We start from the raw sequence: 22,145 nt of genomic DNA, 5'->3' as shown, positions 1-22,145 counted from the left end.
CTATTCGGTTGCAAATGAGTACTCACTGTCGTGACACAACCGTCACAGACCGGTTGCCGCGGCTCATAAACAAACAAACGTGACGTGAGGAATGTTTTCAGACACACCGGAGATCCACGACGGACGATTTGAACAACAGGTCTGGGAGCTGCTGAAAAAAACGGTAGATGACGGGGACGGTGAGGGACAACGTAGTGTAACGTTATACGAACATAACAAGGCTGCTGTATGAGGGAGACATTACAGAATTCAACCAGGTACCACAATTTTGGAGAAACTTCAAAATTTTATATTAATCAATTAAGTCTCTAATCTCAAGGCGTGATTTAAGTTGTTTTATATACACGCGCATCAAATAACTAAGTTCCTTATGAATGAAATGTTTATTTAATTATCTACATGACTAAACTACTAACAGAAAATAATGTAATAAATGATGAAACAAAAGGAAATGTGTTTATTGGGTTTCAGTTAAATGCAAATAACATTTTGTGTTTTACAAACAAAAGGACAAATGATTAAATAATTTGCAAAGGATTAAAAACAAAAACACACAATGAGAAATAAATAGAATAAAATCATTAAATTAAAAAAGGGGGGGTTCCAGTATTCATGACCTATATCGCAGCCAGTCACCGGGGGGGGGGGGGGGAGGGAGGGAGATGTTTTGGCTTCACTTTTGGGCAGCTGTCATGTCATCCGTCTATTATATACAGTCTATGGTTTGAGGCAATATTCCCCATAAGCTGCATATGTTCATTAAAATCCTACACCCTGCATCGATACCTCTTCAGGTAACCAAAACTCAAAACATCTCCAGCTTCAGTGCAGAGATACAAATGGACCAACTCTTAGTTCGTATTTGTGATGTCATGGTATGATATGTAAATTCCCTCCGAACAATCACAGAGTACATCCAGTCCAGTCTCTTAATTAAATCACTGACTAATATCAGCTGTGAAAGGCTCAGGCTGTGACTGATTGTGAGATAATAAGCGAGGTGGTGCTTTCAGTAATTGTTTAACATGACCTCCATCACTTCCCCCCGGCACTCGGTAATAAGCAGCCCCGTTCTGTATGTCACCAAGAGGTCTACTAACAGTACGAGGAGGCCCTGGTCGGAATGAAAAAGGAACACACTTGACCTACAAACAATATGAGGATTAAAACTACTGTTCAAACTGTTTACCAATATTAATATGTTTCTTGATTCTAGGCAACCTCCATCTGCTGACGGAGATAATGTAAAGTTAAAGAGTAATGCTAGAAAACATCAGCTTTGGTCCATAATACAGTATGTGCTAGCAACAGATTTTAAAAATCCATATTGGAAAACAATTAATCTTGCCTTTTTTCCTTGTATTGCAAATAAAAAAAACCCTCTTAAAGGTTAATTCTGGTTTATGACAAGTAAGGTCTTATTGTCCACAAAAGTAGATATACTTTTCAGACTTCTGATGAAGTGATGGTCGGAAACTTGCGTTTGGTCGTATGGATCTTCCACCGCTACTGAGGCTCCTGACGGTGGATTAAATGAATAAAGTGTAAAATAGCCAATATGTCTTGTTTGTTCCTTGTTACCGATAGAGAGTTCAATCATCCAATCCACCAAACAACTCACTAAAACTGAAAATGAGCACACGTGAAATGTTGGGAATAATCTTTTGTGTATTTATTAGGAGTAGATAGCCGTTAGCCAGGCCTAAAAAAAAAGTGCTGTGCCATTAATTAAGCATTATACTCATATAACATTGATGGACTCGTGATGGACAGTTGAAAGAAAAGGATCTAAATTGATGTAGCAGAAGCAGCGATATCGTCATCAAACACAGTCACGCTCTGACCGTCCAGTGGTCTCACCTGTACTTAAGAGGTGACAGCTGCCACAGCCACTGAGCTTACACCTTCTATACAAGACAAAACACACAGCTTAAAAGAGCAATGCCCTTAAATGAGACTTCACAACACGCAAACAGGTCGATACACGTCCAGACAAAAGGATATCAGCCTGACAGGCGAGAAGAAAATGGTTTTGTTCCAGAGACTCTCAGGGGCTCTGTACTGGGCGCTGCTTAATTACCATCACGACTCCTTCACCATACAACACAGTCGTGTTAAGAAGTGTGCGTAACATGAGAGGAAAAATCAATACTCCACAACAGCTTCATTTGCAGCATTATGTGAGCTGAATTCACTTCAAGGAATAATCCCAAAGCGTTAACTTGCTAATCAATCGGAATCAATTTGGAAAGACAAAGGTCTTGTTGACCGCGGTCGTGAACAAACAGTGGTGGGGCTGAGAGGCAGAGGCGGAGGGAACCAAGGTGAGCTCAGAATTACATAAAGTCGACCGAGAGTAAACTGTCGGATGACTGAACGTGCACAAGTGCATGCACCAGATTTCATTCTGTGCAGATGAAGAGTGCATCTCCTAGTTGTAAAGACATTTGACAGTGGACCAACCGACCGTCGCCGTCCCTACAGCCACACAGCCGGCTCTGCTAACATCCAAACACAAATATTGTTTTTCGTACATACTAAGCAGTATTAATTGAATTTTGCTAACTGTAAACACATCATTGACTATGTTTACATGCACACTAATATTATTAATATTCAGAAAATTCAGAAATGTTATCTGCCACTTTTGAAATCTCTGCGCTAAATGAAGGAATAACATTTTAGATCTGATGTCATTCAATGTTCGATATATTTTACACAAAAACATATACACGGTAAATTACAGTGTTCGAATTACACCGTGGAGGGACGGTAGTGTACACGGTACTGTACTTTGTTATTGCCATCTATAGTTGTTATTTTGCATAAAAACACACAATTCAAATGATTATGATTATTTAAATATTTGCTTTGATTAAAAAAAAATCCTGGAAAGTTGTTATGAAGTTAAATAGGTTATAATTCCCTCTCTAATATCTATTTTATATTGATGTGAAAACATCTCCTTCAAACACTGGATTTATTCAAGTTTCTCGCCAAAATGTAATCTTACCAGATTACATTTGAACACATCATGATAACGTTGTAATTTACCTTCACCCAATGGTCCTTTTTCCTGAGCAGACTTTGAACACCTCATAATAATAGCTTAATAGCACCACCGTTAACATTAATATCTCCGGTATTTATCCAGTCAAGACTGTGCTGCTAACAGCTAACGTTACTAACTCTTCTGCTGATTTAAACACAGGTTTGTTGTTCACAGTGAAGCACTATCAGGGAAAATAGGATGCACCCCCTCAGGTTTAGTAGCACCATGCTGTTGAGCCTTTTTTTTCTCTTCATCGTGTCTCCGATCAAACAAACTGAAACATGATACAGCGCGCGTCTGCGTCATTGTGCAGCGTAACTGTGGGAAAGCATCAATAAGAGGAATCGATAGTCACAGAGGCATGAGATGCCAAGAAAGCGGACAACTACGGTTCTCTGCTCCCATCACTAGCATTTCCCTGCCTGCCAAAGTGGCGGATGTCCTGATGATTTCACCCGCCACTGCCAACAATTTACCCGCATTTGGCTGGTGGCGGGTGCTAATTTCAGACCCTGGATACGGGTCATGTAAACAGCATATTCTGTTTGGATATTGTGAATTAGAAACATGTGGGATATGTGTATATTATTTGGGTTTTAGGAGCATTCTTTGGACATGTATACGACACATTCGGAAAATGCATCTCAGTTGGGGGTTTTTACTGCAATTTGCTCTTGCCTGTTTACGGTCAGCTCTGTAGATTGTACACAAACTAACTAGCCAACAGTTTACAGAAATGCATGCCCAAAACAAAAAGTCTTAATTTCTGGTTGGAAAGAGAAACACACAGACCGAGGCTTTATACATCCATGAGTGTACAGCGGGATTTTCACTGAACTACCTGCTGCTGCTGGAAACCAGTTTGGGTTGATGGGAGCAGTGTGACTGAACCAAAACAATAAAGTTGCTGGTCTTAAAACTAAAATAAGGAACTGAAAGAGACTTAAACTCTAAAAGGGAAACGTGTGACCCTTTCATATTATACATATTCATTTGAACCCATTGTAAAATATAAAAACATTATTGATTACTGCAGCTTTAATAAAAAACAGACACATATTCTTTCTTTCTTAAGTTTGACAACAGACTACTTTGAATTAAAACCTCCATATGAAAGTTATTAACTATGAAGTATTGTAAATGTGTCACCCTGTTTGGTGTAGAATATTGCATTGTATTGTATGAGTCATACAAATATTGAAATTAAAACAGATATAGCCCTTGAATGTATAGAGTTATAGGGGGCCATCAGGAACCCAGCAGGACTATCTAAAGAGGACCAGATCCACTGCTGGGAGCTGCTGATGAATCAATTATTATTGGCAAACGCCGTGTTATTAGTGTGAAATTAGTGTTGGAGAAAAACACTGCTGATGACAGTCAGTAACGGACAAAGAGGAAATGATTGAATTATGCGTGATGACAACCAAAGCAACGAGCTTCTGGCCTTCATGTTGTTCATTTAATATTTGTCTCATAATAAAACATTGCATGAGTTGCAGTGGCGTAGGCAGACATCACGTCCAAGACCAAACATCTACTGATAAGACTCTGAAAGGCAGACGTTAACCACAACAGGTCAGGCACCACAGCTTAATCCTACAAGCCTTCATCATCATCATCATCATCATCATCAGAGGGAATGTTACAGGCACCTGACATGTAGATTTATCTTCTCTCTTCACTCTTGTTCAGATTTGTTCACCTACTTTGTAGCTGCATTTCTATTTGTATTTTTTTACAGTATGTGTGCAGGTCTACTCATACCTGGACAATCAATCCAATTCTGATCCAACAAGACAAACAGAAACAGCATAGTATAGCATAACGTAATATAACATAACATAGTATAACATAACATAACATAACATAACATAGTGTAACAGAGCATAGCCTGGCACGGCGGCCACATATTCACACACACAGCTGGCAGCAACATATCATAAAATCCAACTTGTACATCAAAACTAAACCCAATAAACACTAATAATGAAACAGGCCATTAGTCCATAACTGTAAATGATCTTACTGTTGATGGTTCCAGCAGGAGACGACGGGGCTTCTTGGTGTTGAACACTGAAATTACTTCATAGTCCCTTTCAGAGGTGAGCGGGGTCAAAGAGGTCAGTCTGATGAGATGCCCTAATGCCAGAGTCTCTCACCAGTAGGCCTTGTTATGGGTCCAGTAGGGTGAGTCTTTGACCAGTAGGCCTTGTTATGGGACCAGTAGGCCTTGTTATGGGTACAGTAGGGTGAGTCTTCCACCAGTAGGTCTTGTTCTGGGTCTTGTTATTATTACTAAAAATCAAGTTAACAAACAATAAAATGAAACAATATATCTCAGGGTGAACAAAGGCCAAATTATCTGACTAACCCTGAACTAAATAAACAAGCAAACACAATGACAGTTCCTAAACGTGGCTCCCTACTGTAGGATACAGCAGATAAACAGGAGAATGGATGACAGTTCACCCCGACCACTGAAGTCTATCTTTAGGAACAAAGAAAACCTACAACAGTTAGGAAGCCAACGAGGGCACTAAGGCTGCTGATTCACCTGTAGATCACAGCTTTAACACAAAGGACAGAACAAGGCTGCTGTCAGACTACCTGAGCATTTTAAACTGCAGAGATGATTGATGGACCAATCAGCAGCCGACAGTCCCACACCTCCAGCCAATCAGAGAGAGAGCACCTAGATGGGAAACAAAGATCCTCACCAGACAAAGACACTCACTCTGACACTAAACACAAACACATTTCAATATCCGGTTGAGAACGATGGCCGAACTTCTTCCTCCTGCTCCTCAGGCTTCTGTTCCTCAGTGTACAGGTGTTTCTGTTAACAAGACATTTCTGATTCTTACTTTGAGTCCCTTTATAGTGTGCAGTTGCTCTGTGCTTTTGACATCAGGACCCCTCGGCTTTGGAATGACCTGCCTGAGGAGATAAGGCTCGCAGAATCAGTAATCTCTTTTAAATCACTTCTTAAAACCCATTTTTATAGACTCTCATGTGATGTCTGCTTTTTATTGTCATTTTATTGCTTTATTGTTTTTATTCCTTTTATAAGTATTTATTTAATTTATGTTTTTTATCTGTTGTACTGAGTAATAAATCCATTTTTATAGACTTGCTTTTATGTGACGTCGTCTTTTTACTGTTTTATTGATTTTATTGCTTTTTTTCTTTTTATTTGTATTTATTTCATTTATGTTTTATCTGTGTTTAAATTTTACCCTAGTTTTGTCTTGCTGTTGTTATATTGCCTTGTATCCTGCTTTTACTTTGCTTTGTCAGTCAAAGCACTTTGTAAACTCTGTTTTTTAAGGTGCTATATAAATAAATGTAGTATAATTACTAGATGTATCAGTTGTCTAATCCTAAAGACACTCAACAATTGAGCCAAGATAGCCCAACATTACAAGGACAGGATAGTGTTGCTTCAAATTTGATGAGAAAGTGATGCGACATCACAGATGATATCGACAGGAGAGACATTCACGGCATCTATCTCGCTTGATAGTATCAAATCCAGGGTGTTACCACGTTCCTTCAACCGGTATAAAGCTGCTTTACAAACCTTCTGTCTACTGGGTTGATTCAAAGTTCGTCACACCACTTTGAAAAGCCAACGTTGAATAAATCAAGTGCTAAATTACCTGTGGTAAACTGGTAACACTTCGCTGCAGCACAGACCAATACTATTTGTGATGCACTCCATGTTGACTTGAAGGATCACAGGTCCGTATGGTCAGCAGTGACTCACTCTGCCTCTCTGTTCAGACAAACAGAAAGGATGTAGGCTCAACAGCACCTGTGTGTGTGTGTGTGTGTGTGTGTGTTTCACCTCCCCCTCAACAAACCCACGACTCGGCCCACAGTCTTCAGTACTGTACATTTTGCCTTAATGCTGGTGTGTTTACCGTGAAGTGTTTTCCTCTACTGCACCGTGACATGTCACAAAATAAATGTGATCAACCTGACGGGACCTTTCTAGCTTATATATACACTGATCAGCCATATCATTCAGACCACTGAGAGGGGAAGTGAATAACATGGATTATCTGGTTACCATGGCGCCTGGCAGTGGGTGGGATATATTAGACAGCAAGTGAACATTTTGAACTTTGAACTTTGTGTTGGAAGCAGAAGAAATGGGCCAGCGTAAAGATGTGAGCGACTTTGACGAGGGCCAGATAGTGCTGGCTAGACGACTGGGTCAGAGCATCTCCAGAACTGCAGCTCTTGTGGGATGTTCCCGGTCTGCAGTGGTCAGGACCTACCAAAAGTAGTCCAAGGAAGGAGAACCGGTGAACCAGCGACAGGGTCAGACCCGAGGCTCATTGATGCACGTTGGGAGCGAAGGCTGGCCCGTGTTATCCGATCCAATAGAAGAGCTACTGGAGCTCAAAACTGTCCGACTTGACCGCAGCTCTTTGTCACCGCCCCCTGCTGCTGCTGCTGCCGCCTGATCTCGGCTACTTTTCAGGCAATTATTATTATTATATGGGTAATTATTATTACCCACAGAGTCCAGTGGAGAGCTTCACCTGTGCTGTGAAGAAAAGCCTCTTCATTCTTGGTTATTGTTTTGCTTTTCTTCATTTTTGTGGTGGCCTTGTAGGGGGACAATCTTATTTTCCATATTTCCATTTTTGTTTTCTGCTAAACCAACTGTTGTACAGGTAAATAACCAGGGGGTTTTGATGTCTGCTAAGTGCCCTGGTTACATTTGAATAAAAGGATCTGAATACCTCTTTCATCACTAAGTAACAGCTCGTTTATCTGCGATTCTCTGTGATTCATAACCTAAAAGAAAGACACCTTGTGTCCCACCTAACCACTGGCACAGCTAACGCGAAACCCCTTTCTTCTCTTACACATCTTCTCCCCCCTAATAAGAGCTTTAATTAAATTGTGTCTTCTATTGAGCCACCTGAGATGCCATATTCTTATTTAAAGGCCCATTGTGTAACATTTAGAGGGATCTATTGGCAGAAATGGAATATAATAGTGTTCTGAAAATAAGAATCATTGTGTTTTTGTTACCTTAAAATGAGCCATTTGTATCTACATAGGGAACGGGTCCTCTTCACGTTTCTACAGTAGCCCAGAACGGACAAACCAAACTCTTAACATTTCCTTTTTGGGCCGGAGTCGATAACGTTACTCGCTGCCGTCGCTGTTTGCTTTACCGCTCACTTCCCACGTACACACACACACGCTTTCTAGAGAGGGTCATACGCGGTTTCGCATCGGCCACCGTAGTTCTTCTACACGCCTGCCACGCGGGAGAGAGGCTGCTGGATTATTTAAAGCTATACTCCTTAGTGACATAATTTCTGTCACATACTATTGACTCAGTGTCAGAGACGATGAAAGGCTATTTCGATGACATCCACTCCTTCTTCTTGCAATCTACCTGTTCTCTCCTTCCATCTAGAGAGAACCATTACTGCTCCCCGTCTTTACGGTTTTAAAATAAAATGACGTGGTATATTCGACGAGCTGCTCGGCCCCCAAACGCTGGGAAATTTAATACATTTTTGCAGTTCGATCATCTTAATCACGTCATGCTACTTCCGTAGGCTGAACAGTACTAAAACTGTCCTCTCCGCCTAATGTCCCCCCTCCTGAACATTCCCCTCAGCCTTTATGAGAATGAATAGTGAGCGAGGGGAGAGCATCAATTATTCAAAGTCAATTACTCAGCAGGGCTTTTTTTCCTATCGGACACAGTGGATGATATCTGCAGCCGGCTTCAAAGGTATTTTTGGGGGATTTTATTATGCTTGATATCTTTGCGTCATGATATTAACTTGGAAAACAATAAGACACATCTCCCCAATTAAAAGATTCAGCTTGGATCCGGGCCGTGTCTACATGTTGCCACTGATTTCTAGGAGGTAGAGCGGGTCGTCTACTAATCGGAAGATTAGTGGTTCGATCCCTGGCTCCTCCAGTCCCTGGGTCCTTGAGTGGTTAGAAGAGGTGCTATATAAATGTAAGTCCATTTACCATTACACATTTGAAGTATCTTTATCCCTTAACATTTCATTGTGGACAACAGGGCCGCCGCTCCCACCAGAGCAGCCACACAGCCCGTCTCGGCTGCGTCTCTTTAAGAGATTCGAGGTCTCGCCTATTTTTGACGCGAGCTGCCCGGTTCACAGCAACAACAGACAGTGAAAATGATCTATTGACTGTATATTAACATCATACCAGCAACATTACGACAGTTTCGATGTCTAGACACCTGTAGAATAAGTCAAAGACATGTAAAAAGTAAAGATTTGTTTTTAAATCAACACTTCCTGCTTTCATTTCAAAGTAAAAGCCTTCAAGCGTTTTGTTTTTTTCTGTGGACAGAATCCCTTCATTTGTTAACACGAGGCTTTTATTCTGAAATATCTTCAGGGCAGTGTTGTAGAACATGCAGTGACTTGGAGAGCTCCATGAATTAATAAAGTACGCGGTTTTAATGGTGAATTATTACTATTATTTACAAATTACAACACTTTTCTTAAACTTTCTCTGTCTAAAATAAATATAAATTACATTTATAATGAAATGAAACGGCCATTATGAAAGCCAAACTCTATGTAGAAAGAAAGAGCTGACAGCAGCAGAAACGCAGCTGGTGTGGACACCCGACGTGTGAATCACGCAGCCGTTCAGCGAGGCAACCGCGAACGCAGCTACGCGCTCCTGACGTTCCCTGTGTGGACAAAGCGTTATGTGAGGGACTAATTGAACAGTTCTTTTTTCTTACAAATACAAATATTTAAACAAATATTATTTGACAATATATCCTTGTTTTGAAATAGAAAGCACTTTGTACTTTCAGTCTTTAGTCTTCATGTAAAGTAAAACCTGCTGTTTACCACAGAGCCTTCAATAGCATCTGGCAAAGAGAGTTACCAAAGACTCTCAAAGCTCCCATCTCAGCTTTGATATTTGATGCCTAAAGGACTGGGATCATTTTTTTTTTTTTTTATATCACAGATGACATCTGTTCTGTGAAAAACAAAACATATCTTAAAACCAACGTTCTTATTATTTTGACACATCAGAAACAGTCTCCTGCATGTCCCTCCAGGCGGCACACATTCGTACATCTGAGTAACAACCAGGCTTAAACGGAAGCATCACAGACACGCTCACTCTGAAGAAGCTATCCTTCTCCAATGTAAACTCATAGATATGCTTATTTGTGCCTAATATCAGCTCTAATATTTAGTTTATTGTGTCATTCCAACACTTTGGTCAAAAGGATGCTGATCAAATTGGCAATACTCATGCTGCGGATATCCACAAACACCCAAAACATAATTGCCATCAATTTTGCGCTGACCTTTCTTCCAGAACCACAACCAGGTGGTGGTCAAAATCTCCATGTGACCAACCCTTGGTCCATGACAATCTTATTTCCATTAAGCCTGCTGTGGATATTCATAATCCCCAGAGGATAAATCCTCATGTTTTTGGTGACCCCTTGATCTTTCAGAAACGAAAAGAGAACAGAAAAGAGGAGTGAGGGAGCAACAACTGGAGGAGGCGTCGCCTTGTGGCTTGTTTGTGAAGTTATGGGGGATCGGGGTTAAGGGACACGGGGGATAGTGACTGATCCATGTGTGTCCTATACGTCACGACATGGAGCTGGTAGTCAGAGCGAACTAGTCAGACTCTCCGCGTCTCTTCTGGAAAGACATGTCTGGTGGAGAGGCTCCCAGAACATAGTTATATATCAGTTTCTCGTTTTTTCTCTCAGTTTTTAACTGAAATTTTAGCCACATCTTACACGTTGCATCTTTAAGGAGGGGCAAGGCAATTCAGTTCAGTTCAAATTCAAGCAGACAGATTCAAGCTCATTTTGAGCACAATACTGTACGTGTTTTGTTGTGTTTTTGTTCTGCATTAACATCATATGCCAACAAGAAACTATGGGATTATTATTACACTGCAAAAAAATAATAATCTAGTGGAGAATTCCTCTTTAAAGGAACAGTGTGTAACATTTAGGGAGATGTATTTGCAGAATTGGAATATAATATTAATAGTGTAATCACCTGAACATACAAATCCTTGTGTGTGTTCCAATCCACGTACTTCCAGAAGTACACTTCAATGTAGTGCACTTTGTGCACTTTGTACTCACTTGAGTAGTGCGTGTATTTCAGCGGGGTAGGGTCGTCTCAAATCGAATACTCTGCGGCGCACTGATCGGGAATGACGATCGCAACATTTGACCGCGGCTCGCTACCCACAAAAATATCTTCTGAAAACAAATTAAAGCAGAGTGGAAATTACGTTTCCAACGTCGTCGCCTACGATGTGTCCTCCTGTTGGCTGAAAATGCAGCGGTATGTTTACGTAATGTTTTATTCTGTTATCTACGTATGTTTGAATAGTGGTCGTGGTCCCGCATCTTCCGCTACGTAGCCAAGACTGCGACAGTTGAGTGAAGGCCTTCTTTTTAGAAGGCACTGGCAAGCAACCTAGTTTTTACTTGTGGTTAAAGTCAATAAACCTGTGTCGCCTTTAAATACCTGTGCACAGTGTTGGATTGATGCTGTCCAAATAATCGACAGCTGATTGGGCTAAAGGTTACTCATAGTGGATTTTTCTAAGATCATATTGCCCTTTTAAGATCCTAATGTTCTGTGTATTTCGCTTTAGACCAGACAACACAGTTTGTAATAACTATATGATTAGCCTTGATCAAAGTTATAACCCTTACAGCTCATTCTTTTTTTAAATAGCCCCATCTTTTTGTCCATTTCCACCAGCCTTACCGAACCAGAGGCCTCAGGCAGAGTTTTTAGGGATAAAATGTACCAGGTGATAAAATCAGTCCGTCCTAATTGTTAGATTGGACAACATTTACAACAGGTTACTAAGACTGGACGTCTCATCGCTATTGATTCATGGTGATGTTGCATTTGTGTTTGTCAAACGCGCAGAGACCGCGTGGTACGACAGGGAGGGTTCATTAATCAGGAGCCTAATGCGAAGAGGCAGCGGAGAGAATAGAGTCGGTCCTCTGAGTGGCACCTTCTTGAAAAGGCATGACATTTCATCTGGGCATGTTTCCGCCAGCTTAACCACAGCGACGCACTGCAGCAGAGCGCCCGGCAGCGACACGCTCAGTATACCAGCTGACACACACCCCGTTTCTTAAACTTCGGAGACACACAATGATGTGACATAACGCGTTAGCTTTGGCTTTTTTTCCTCCTTCACTGGAAGGAGAATGATGGCTCCGGTTTTTGTGTTGTCACACATTTATTACTCACTCACACCATTCATCATCAGCCAGAGCTCAGAATGAGTATGGAGAGTTTCATAACAAGCAATCACCGGAAGGATCTTCAAGAGATCAAGTTGTCACACAGCAAATGTTGGATAACTGGGACATCTAGGACAGTGTGTTGGTTTGGTAGTGAAGGAGGTTATTGGTGGTGAATCATGTTTCTTTATTGTGTTATTTAAGTGGTTTAAGTTGTTTTATTTTGTCATTTTTGGATTAATTTACTGATATAATAGAGACAGATGATCACAGTGTTTCCCAACCGTTTTTTTTGACAAACCTCCCCTTCACTTTACCAAACATCAGAATTAATAACATTTGTGTGATGTAACTATTCAAACTTTTAAAGGGACTGTTTGTAACTTTTTAAGCATATAAATGTACCGGGTCGGGACACATGCGCGCTCGCATATGCACGCTCGCGTGTGGCCGGCGTCCCCGCTCCTCTGCCTGCTTGCCTTCACTCAGACAGCGCGCGTTCTTGCGTACTCGCTCCACCTCTAGACGTGAACGCGCGCTCACTCCACACTGCAGAACCGTTGTCGTCTAGTTACCGACCGGGTGCCGGTGTCTCCCTGTTCACTCCGGCAGCGGGCAGAGGGAGACGAGTTTCTCGCTGCGGAGCCCCCGCTGCGCTGAGGCAGGAGAAGCAAACACTAGGATCAGCATTGATTCATGGAGAGACCTTGGTCTGGTCAGCTAACATTACTGCCAAGCAGCTGAAATATAGAGTGATATTGTGCTTTTAGCTGACGTGTGTCTCCTCACTGTGTTGAGCGATGCTCATTCATGTCTATGTAGAGCGAGCACAAGCGCGAGCCCGACGCTGACTTTCGTTGATTTCACGGCCACAGGTGTCGCTGTTAAGAAGCATTTCTGAAAGTTACAAATAGTCCCTTTAAAACTTTTTTTTTCTTTTTTACAATACATCGCAAAAGTGAAGAATTAATCTGCGATGACAAAAAGTTAAGAATCTTTAACTACCCTCCCACCGGATCCCTTTTCTGACCCCCTCTCACCCCTAATCAGTTTTGTACAGTCCCCTGAAACTCTTCAATAAATTCACAGTATGAACTTGTGATAGGATGAATTGTTCCCTCTCAGGTTGTCTGGGCTCACCTCACCTCACACCTCAGGACAGAGATCAGAGTGGCACCTCTGCTCCTCCAGGATGAAGAGGAGCCAGTCGAGGTGGTTTAGGGAGGCTAAAGGGAGCTATTCTGGGCGCATGCCCGGAGGCAGACCTAAAACACTCTGGAGGGACTATATTTATCTCAGAGATCTGGGAACACCTCAGGATCCCCATGAAGAGCTCGTGGTTACAGCAAGCCGTTAAAACATTTAATAGCTAGACAGGACATAGTCTAGTCAAAACTTTAATTCAAGATCTCCCTAATTCTATTTTGACGAGGCAAAACTCAAATTTTAGATATACGTAATAACATTTTGACTAGTATGATTCAAACTACTTTTGCCATTCATGTGTATGGGGTTTGTCATTACAGATATCCATAATTCAGTTGCAGATATATCAGATATATTTAAACACAAACAATATTGCAGTTAAACATGGTTATAAAGTGAGCAGACAAAGACACGGCATTATCAAAGTGATAAACCTTAAAGAATAATTCAGTTTAGGAGTAAAGACAGGGGAACAGGGCAAATAGAGTCATGTTAGTCCTCCTACTTATACAGGTAGGAGCACTGATTGAATGCAGATTGGGCTCACCTGTGCCTAGTTGCCTCTAAACAGCACAGGTGAGCCTGTGGCTCCTCTCAGAGCTCATCATGGCAGAAACACTGTCAAACAACGTGTGACCTTTGATAAATGGCAGTCAGTGTGGCCACAAGGGACAGAATTCTAGTCGGTAACTGACTTACCATAAAATTGTAAATTATACAACAATATCGATTTAGCCAATTTTAGTTACAATCTTACCTGGTCATACCAAGTGAGGCTGTAGAAACAAAACCGGTTTGAGCAAGAGTGTGTTTTACTGTTTATGATTTCATCTTTTCATTTGTAAGGAAGAAGTATTTCTTATTTCACCAGTCTCAAAGATTAGCTTGAGTGTTTTGTTTTTGCTCATCTTAGGGAACTAAAGAAGATTAATTATACGCACATCCGTTCAATCAGGAGAGACTAGTAGAAAGATAATTGTTTATTGTAACAGATGGTATGTGATAATAAAGACTTGACAGAAAATCTTTGGGGCTTAGACTCAACGTGGGGGGGGGGGTGATTTGAAGACGAGGGACGTCGGCCCTGAGCGCAGCAAGATGAATCCAAACACTGGTGGTGGTGGTAGTTGATGATTCTGCAGAGACCGGTTGCTGAGGCTGATGAATGATGAAACTGCACAGATTGGCAGTGATGGGGAGGTGGAGGGGCGTGGTAACAGCAGCAGGAACCACTTGAGGTAGAGAGACAACGGGCTGTATTCGAAACCGCCTAGTACTTACTACTGATGAACGCAGTATGTACTGTATACTGCGTTCCTCAGTAGTATGCAGTATGCTAGGCCAGGCTTTAGCCTTTAAACCAGCTCTTAAAGGGACTGTTCGTAAGAATCAGAAATGTCTTGTTAACAGCTTCATCTGTGTCCGTTAAGTCAACTAAAGTCAGCGTCCTGTTGCTGGCGCTTGTGCTCGCTCTACATAGACATGAAGGAGCATCGCTCAACACAGTGAGGAGACACACGTCAGCTAAAAGCACAATATCACTCTATATTTCAGCTGCTTGGCAGTAATGTTAGCTGACCAGACCAAGGTCTCTCCATGAATCAATGCTGATCCTAGTGTTGGCTTTTCCCGCCTCAGCCTCCCGACCGCGGTCGGAGGGAACGGGGGAGACGCCGGAGTTTTGGTCGGAGACGATAACGTTTCTCTCTGCGGAGCCCCGTCACTTCACAAGACACGGGAAACCTCTGTTGGTCTGGAGGAGCTGCAGCAGTTATTTCTGCACAAACGTCCACTGAACATTCACTAGATATTCTCAGAGCTAAACTAACTCTTCTGCAGTGTGGAGTGAGCAGCATGCACGTGAGAGTGGAGCGAATTCAGCGAGAACAGGCGTGGTGCATGAGTGAAGGCAGGCAGAGGAGCAGAGGAGCAGAGACTCCGGTCCTGGAGACCAAAGCTATGGTCTCCCCCGCGTCCTCCGACCGCGGCCAACACTGTTTAACAGACGGGCTGCACTAGATACAACCAAGAGGTTTTGGTGATTCACTGTAGTTTGTGTTGGAGTCTGAGTCTGAACAGCGTAGCCACACGCGAGCGTGCACGGGACACCGACCAGCAATGATTTATACGTGGAAGAAGTTACAAACAGTCCCTTTAAAAGAATAATTTATGTTTTAGTAAAATAATATTTTTTTTATCCCCTTTGAATGTTGCGGCTCTAAGAAAGGCCGAACGTTCTATATTTTCCACGTATCATCCACCACTTTTACTCTCTTATGAGGTGTAATGACCTTTAATCCGATTTTTCACGGATACTTACTGCTAATATACCTGGAAATTAAACTGGTATAATACATCACAATGTGAAAAATCCACTATTCCCCTCATCAACGGACAGATAAAACAGCATGCTTTGAAGAATAAGAGTCAAAGGTCAGGTCTCAGTAGGACCTGAGCCCCTCAAAGAGGCTCGCCCTGGTGTCTGAGCAGCCGCTGGAAAACCCCACGGAGACTCATTAACTCATAGACACCGGGAAGCTTTCTGATCCCCATATAGTTTGACAAATGCCAAGGGAGTAACCCATTCACCAAACACCTGCACACAGAATTATTACAGAATATGAATCAGTGAAACATAACGGATCCTGAAGAGTGAAAGATCTTACATAAGCAATCACATAAATAGATACAGTACATGTCATCGTTCACACACTCAGAATAAACTCTGAAGCGGTGTCCAGAAATAACCAGCATCTTATCTGCACAGTGGGACTCACTGTATCATTACTTGAAGGAGCTGATTATCATCAGCGACGGCGTTTCTTTCAATCTATTTGATTTAGGAGCTCAGGAGAAGCGCAGACACCAGACACAAGCAGCCGCCGCTCATCATCGCCAAAAATTGACTGGCAAAAGCATTCCTGATGGCTTTCAGTGAAGTTTACATGTCAAACAGCAGCTCGTTACTCTGAGAGGATACACAAGCTCTACTGAGATTGGAAGATTTGATTGAAAAATGAAATCTGTGTGAATGAAAATGTGACGAGGGAATGAACCGGGACCGTCTGCTGTTTGAGGAGCGCGGTGCCGGCTGTCAGCTAATAGGAGGTTCTCCAACAAATGCTGTCACAGCTGCACGTTGAGGACAATCATTATTTGAGTTTGGACAAATAATTTTGAAAGAACATTTTGTTTTTTTGCACAGCTGTTGTTTACATATCAAAAAGCCTCTTGAACATCTGTAATACGGCGTGTCTTTGTTCCAAGAAAAGCTGCATCTCAGGGCTAAAGGTTCAGAAATGAACTGTGAAAGGGCAGTCAGAGGTTAACTTGTCATCTCCACTGAATTCTTAATTAGATGTGTATCGATATGAAGTGACAAAAAGGGTATTTACAGAAATGTCATCATTAAGAGTTCTCCAATACTTTGTAGGCTTTACTACTTGATATTGACCTTTATAGTGTAATTGAAAACAGAGACTACAAGATGCTCAATCAATCTGTCTAATGCAGACTAAACTAAACTTTAGAATGAACAGAAGAAGGCCTGTGAATTTCTACAAAGGTTTTTAGTGAGGATAGGACCAGGAGGACTCTCCATTTGGCCACTTGGATACCCAAAGTGTGCCAAATGGGTTTTCTACCTCTTGAAAGGGAATCTGCCTCTAAAATACTCCTGATATCCACTACAGGAGGTGATGTGCACACAGTGGAGCCTTTGGCCATGACATTCACCCTGTGCATCATCACATTCTAGCATTGTGCATCATCACATTCTACCATTGCGCATCATCACATTCTACCATTGCGCATCATCACATTCTACCATTGTGCATCATCACATTCTACCATTGTGCATCATCACATTCTACCATTGTGCACAGCATAACATCAATAAAAAACAACTAAATTGTATAAGTCTACGGTGGAGTATTAGGGCCACATTGAGGGGGAAAAAAATCGGAGATTTCGAGAAGTCGTAAAATTACGAGAATAAAGTCACAACTTTACGAGAAAAAAGTCGTAAAATCATGAGAATAAAGTCGTAATTTTAGGAGAAAAAAAGTCGTAATATTACGAGAATGAAGTCATAACTTTACGAGAAAAAAGTCGTAATATTACGAGAAAAAAAGTCGGAATATTATGAGAATAATGTCATAAATTTAGGAGAAAATACTCTGTAGTACATTGTCTCTTTGGCCCTCACTGCATTAGACTTATATACTATATACTTAGACTATAAACTGTGTTTCCTACATCACAATGATCAAATGTTTTGCGGCTCCAGACAGATTTTCTTTTTTTGCCTAAAGCGTCTCTTTTGATAGTAAAGGTTGCTGAGCCCTGAGCTATAGTTAATATAATATAGTTAATACAAGTGGTGGTCTTGTCTAGGTAGATTTTCTTCAAAGTCTTTTCCTTTCTATGTTTGATTGGGAATAAAGGCCAGGATTCAGAGCAGCACCTCCTTATTGATCCCTTGTGTTCCATATCTCAGCAGAGTTAACACATTCAGACCTGTGACCGGAAGGAGACCTGCACACCATTGCGATGATAATTGCTCAATTCCCGCAGGCGCTGTGATTTCACACTATGGATTAGCACAAGCAAACAGGATGAAATCAATGCAAAGGTCAGATTGGATCCTCTCTCCCACTAGGCACCGCAACGAAGGCTTGAAATGTAGATAAAAGCCCCCGATTAAACTGCTTTGGCCCTCCCATGGAGATCTCTTAATCTGAATCTTGTGTCAGTGATATGTGTGTGTATCCGTCTGAGCAGACAGATGCGGTTGCTTTACACTGATCTACAGCCCCGACGGTACAACAGATAATGGGCCCGGACTAATTCAAGGTTTGTGTCAGAGGATATGTTTATAACAGCGAATAGCACATTGAGTGGACTGCAGCTGTATGCAGTGGTCATTTAGCTCGGAAAGACTGGCTAACAATATCAATTTCTTTCATTTACACTGACTATGTTTTATGTTACAAACATATCAAAAGAGAAGACAAAAGCAATAAACATGAAAATGACTGCATCAAAACACGACCGGCTCAACACCACTCAGCTAGCGGCTTAGCTGAGCTGTTCGGGCTGCTTGTGGGAGACGGTCGGTTTATCCGTCAGCGTACGACAGAACATTCACTGCGGTGCTGGGTGTTCCTAACATATATGTGTGATGACCCGGCTCTCTCTCACACGAAAACAAGACAGCACCTGTCAGTGGAGTCTCTATCCTCATCAGCATCAGCAGCCTCACATGTACCAGTAAAATCCCTGTAACATCGTTTCGTTAGTTTGTTCTGTTATACCTTTAATATAAGTTGATTTAAATTCTGATGAAATACATATTACTGATTTGTGATTTTATTCAGTGTTTGATTCAAGTTAAATATGTATCTGTAAATCTGCAGAGCACCTGTTGGCTTTTATTCTCAGTGGTTGAGAATGGGCCTATATTATTTAACTTCATATAATTTTATATATACTAATATATCAACCCATTCTCATTCCCAACTTGTCATATACAGACACTTGGTCAGGACCTCTTGGCATCACGTTTTAATGCGCTGGCTGCACCTCGGCCTCAATTACAGCGGTCTCCTGGGTGAAAGTCCTGTGTTTGTTTGACCCATCCATCCACCCTGCCCTGTTTTTATTTCAAACTCTTTTTTCAAACTTTTTTTTCAGACTTTTTTTCAAATTTATTTTTCAAATTTTTTTCAAATTTATTTTTCAAATTTATTTCAGACTTTTTTTTCAAACTTTTTTTCAAACTTTTTTTTCAAACTTGTTTTTCAGACTTATTTTCAAACTTTTTTTTCAGACTTTTATTTCGGAAATTTTTTGGACATTTTCCAGACTTTTTTCAAACTTGTTTTCAGACTTATTTTCAAATTTATTTTTCAAACTTTTTTTCCAGACTTTTTTCAAACTTTTTTTCAAATTTTTTGCAAACTTTTTTTCAAACTTTTTTCAAATTTATTTTTCAAATTTATTTTTCAAATTTATTTTTCAAATTTATTTTTCAAATTTATTTTTGACTTTTTTTTCAAATTTATTTTTGACTTTTTTTTCAGACATTTTTTCAAACTTTTTTTCAAACTTTTTTTCAAATTTATTTTTCAAATTTATTTCAGACTTTTTTTCAAACTTTTTTTTTAGACTTTTCAAATTTTTTTTTCAAACTTGTTTTTCAAACTTGTTTTTCAGACTTATTTTCAAACTTTTTTTCAAACTTTGTTTTCAGACTTTTCAAACTTTTTTTTCAAACTTGATTTTCAGACACATTTTTTCAAATTTATTTTTCAAACTTTTTTTCAGACTTTTTTTTCAGACTTTATTTTCAAACTTTTTTTCAAACTTTTTTTCAAACTTTGTTTTCAGACTTTATTTTCAAACTTTTTTTCAAACTTTTTTTTCAGACATTTTTTCAGACTTTTTTCCAAATTTATTTTTCAAATTTTTTTCAAATTTATTTTTCAAATTTATTTCAGACTATTTTTTCAAACTTTTTTTCAAACTTTTTTTTCAAACTTGTTTTTCAGACTTATTTTTAAACTTTGTTTTCAGACTTTTTTTTCAAACTTTTTTTCAGACTTATTTTCAAACTTTTTTTTCAAACTTTTTTTCCAGACTTTTTTTCAAACTTGTTTTTCAGACTTTTTTTTCAGACTTTTCTCAGACTTGTTTTTTCCAGACTTTTTTTCAAATTTCCTTGTGTTCCTTGTGCGTCGATATCAGACACCGAGGGCCGTGACAAAATTCTGGTATTTGACGCCCTGGGAATGAGATCAGGTTGCATATGTAATAATATAATATAATATTAAATTGATAAGCATCTGTGTACGTGTCATGTATGCATGTTATGCAATGTCCCCCCACTATGGCCTGAAACAAGAATTTATGACTCTCAATCGCCTAATCTGACATAGTGACCGACAAAAATACTGTGTAGTCTGAACCGGGCATTACATCATTGCAAAATACAGCAGTTGATGTGAATTTATAGGTGGTAGCCTATATACCGTCCAACAGTCTAGATTAGCAATTATCTTTCAGATTGATTCTAGTGTCGAGTGTAACGAGTGTCAATCAGTTGCTTGAGATTTAGAGAATCAGATTTTTGATATTATCAGAGGCACGAGAGAGCCAATAATAGATAAGCTCGCCCAGGAGAATGAATTCATTACGGTTGAGTAATACATCTGAGAGAGAGTTAATAGTTTCTATGGTGGCGGATGGCGGTCTGTAACAGCCAACAACAGTGAAGTGTAAATCCTCCTATATTTAACATATACAGTATAGCAACTCTGCCCCATTGCCTGAACGATCTGTTCTGAAGACCTTTCATCCATCGACGGCCATCAGATTATCTGATATTGTTGGTTTTAACCAGGTTTCTAATAAGACCATAATGTCCATGTCCATTGTATCAATCCATAATCTTAGCACGTCTGTTTTAGGGAGGAGACTTCTAACGACACAATTCCAAGTCCTGTTCTGTTTTCTAAGTCACACAGAGGATGTGAGGCCATCCAGCAGACAGGTTGGTTGGATTTCCAGGAAACCAGGAAGCATAAAGCATATATATAAAACACAGAACTCAAGCTCAAGCACACAAAGAACTGGGTTGGTGGCCATCTGACATCTATAGCATTAAAATCATTGTAACTCTCCCTGCTGCCTCCTCATCTCTCCATCTGCGTTTGGATCTAAACCTGCTATTCCCAGAACTGTGACAACATGTGAACTCCGTTCCTGGGACGTAAGGTCGTATCAGGACATTAAGGAAGCAGGGCAGCAGGTTTTTCATCTCAAACTCTCCAAAGCACCTGACATGAGAGAACCAGACTTCATCCAATTTCCACTTGTAGTATAAGTGATTAAGGGACAGCTTAACACGGAGCTCTTTTAGAAAGCTTGTTTGTGCCACCTGATATTCATTAAATTCTTAAAGTAAATTAGAAGACATGAATTCTGTATTCTTCAACCGAGAGGCAAGAGACTGAGATGCAGATGTGTGCCTTCGGGAGCAAGTCTGAGCAGCCATCGTGCATTCCCACTGTGTTTTCACTGTTTCTGTTTCCATCATTAAATCCGTCTGAAATGTCTGGGAGTGGCTTTTATTTGCGTTTTGGCTCATTTAAGCCTCTCGACAGACTGATGGAAGAGTATTTCCAGCATCAGAGCAGAAGATCAGGACACACCAGTACGGTGCTCACAACATCGTTCACCAGCTCAGTTCCATTCAGCGGGGAGCGAGCTAAATGCACACTGAGACACACAGGAAAGAAATACTTTCTAAGCTTTTGCCCCCTCAGTGCCACACGGCTGTAATTATACTGTCACCTTCTCTGTGTGATACGATGTGACTAAACAACACAGCGAGCATCCTGTGCATCAAGAAGTCTCGAGTCTAAAGAAGTCCTCAAACATCGGCCGTTTTTAATTTTGTGTGAATGTTTTCGTGTATTTTTGGCCGTTTCCAACTAACTACTTCTAGAGATTTTACCTGATCAACTTCAACTTTGGTTCGTACAATCTGAAGAGCTTTAGGATGAAAAGATATTAAAAAGGTTGAACTTTCAT

Source organism: Sebastes fasciatus, chromosome 17, assembly GCF_043250625.1.
Source record: "Sebastes fasciatus isolate fSebFas1 chromosome 17, fSebFas1.pri, whole genome shotgun sequence".
Classification (NCBI taxonomy): Eukaryota; Metazoa; Chordata; class Actinopteri; order Perciformes; family Sebastidae; genus Sebastes; species Sebastes fasciatus.
This window is presented reverse-complemented; position numbering follows the sequence as displayed.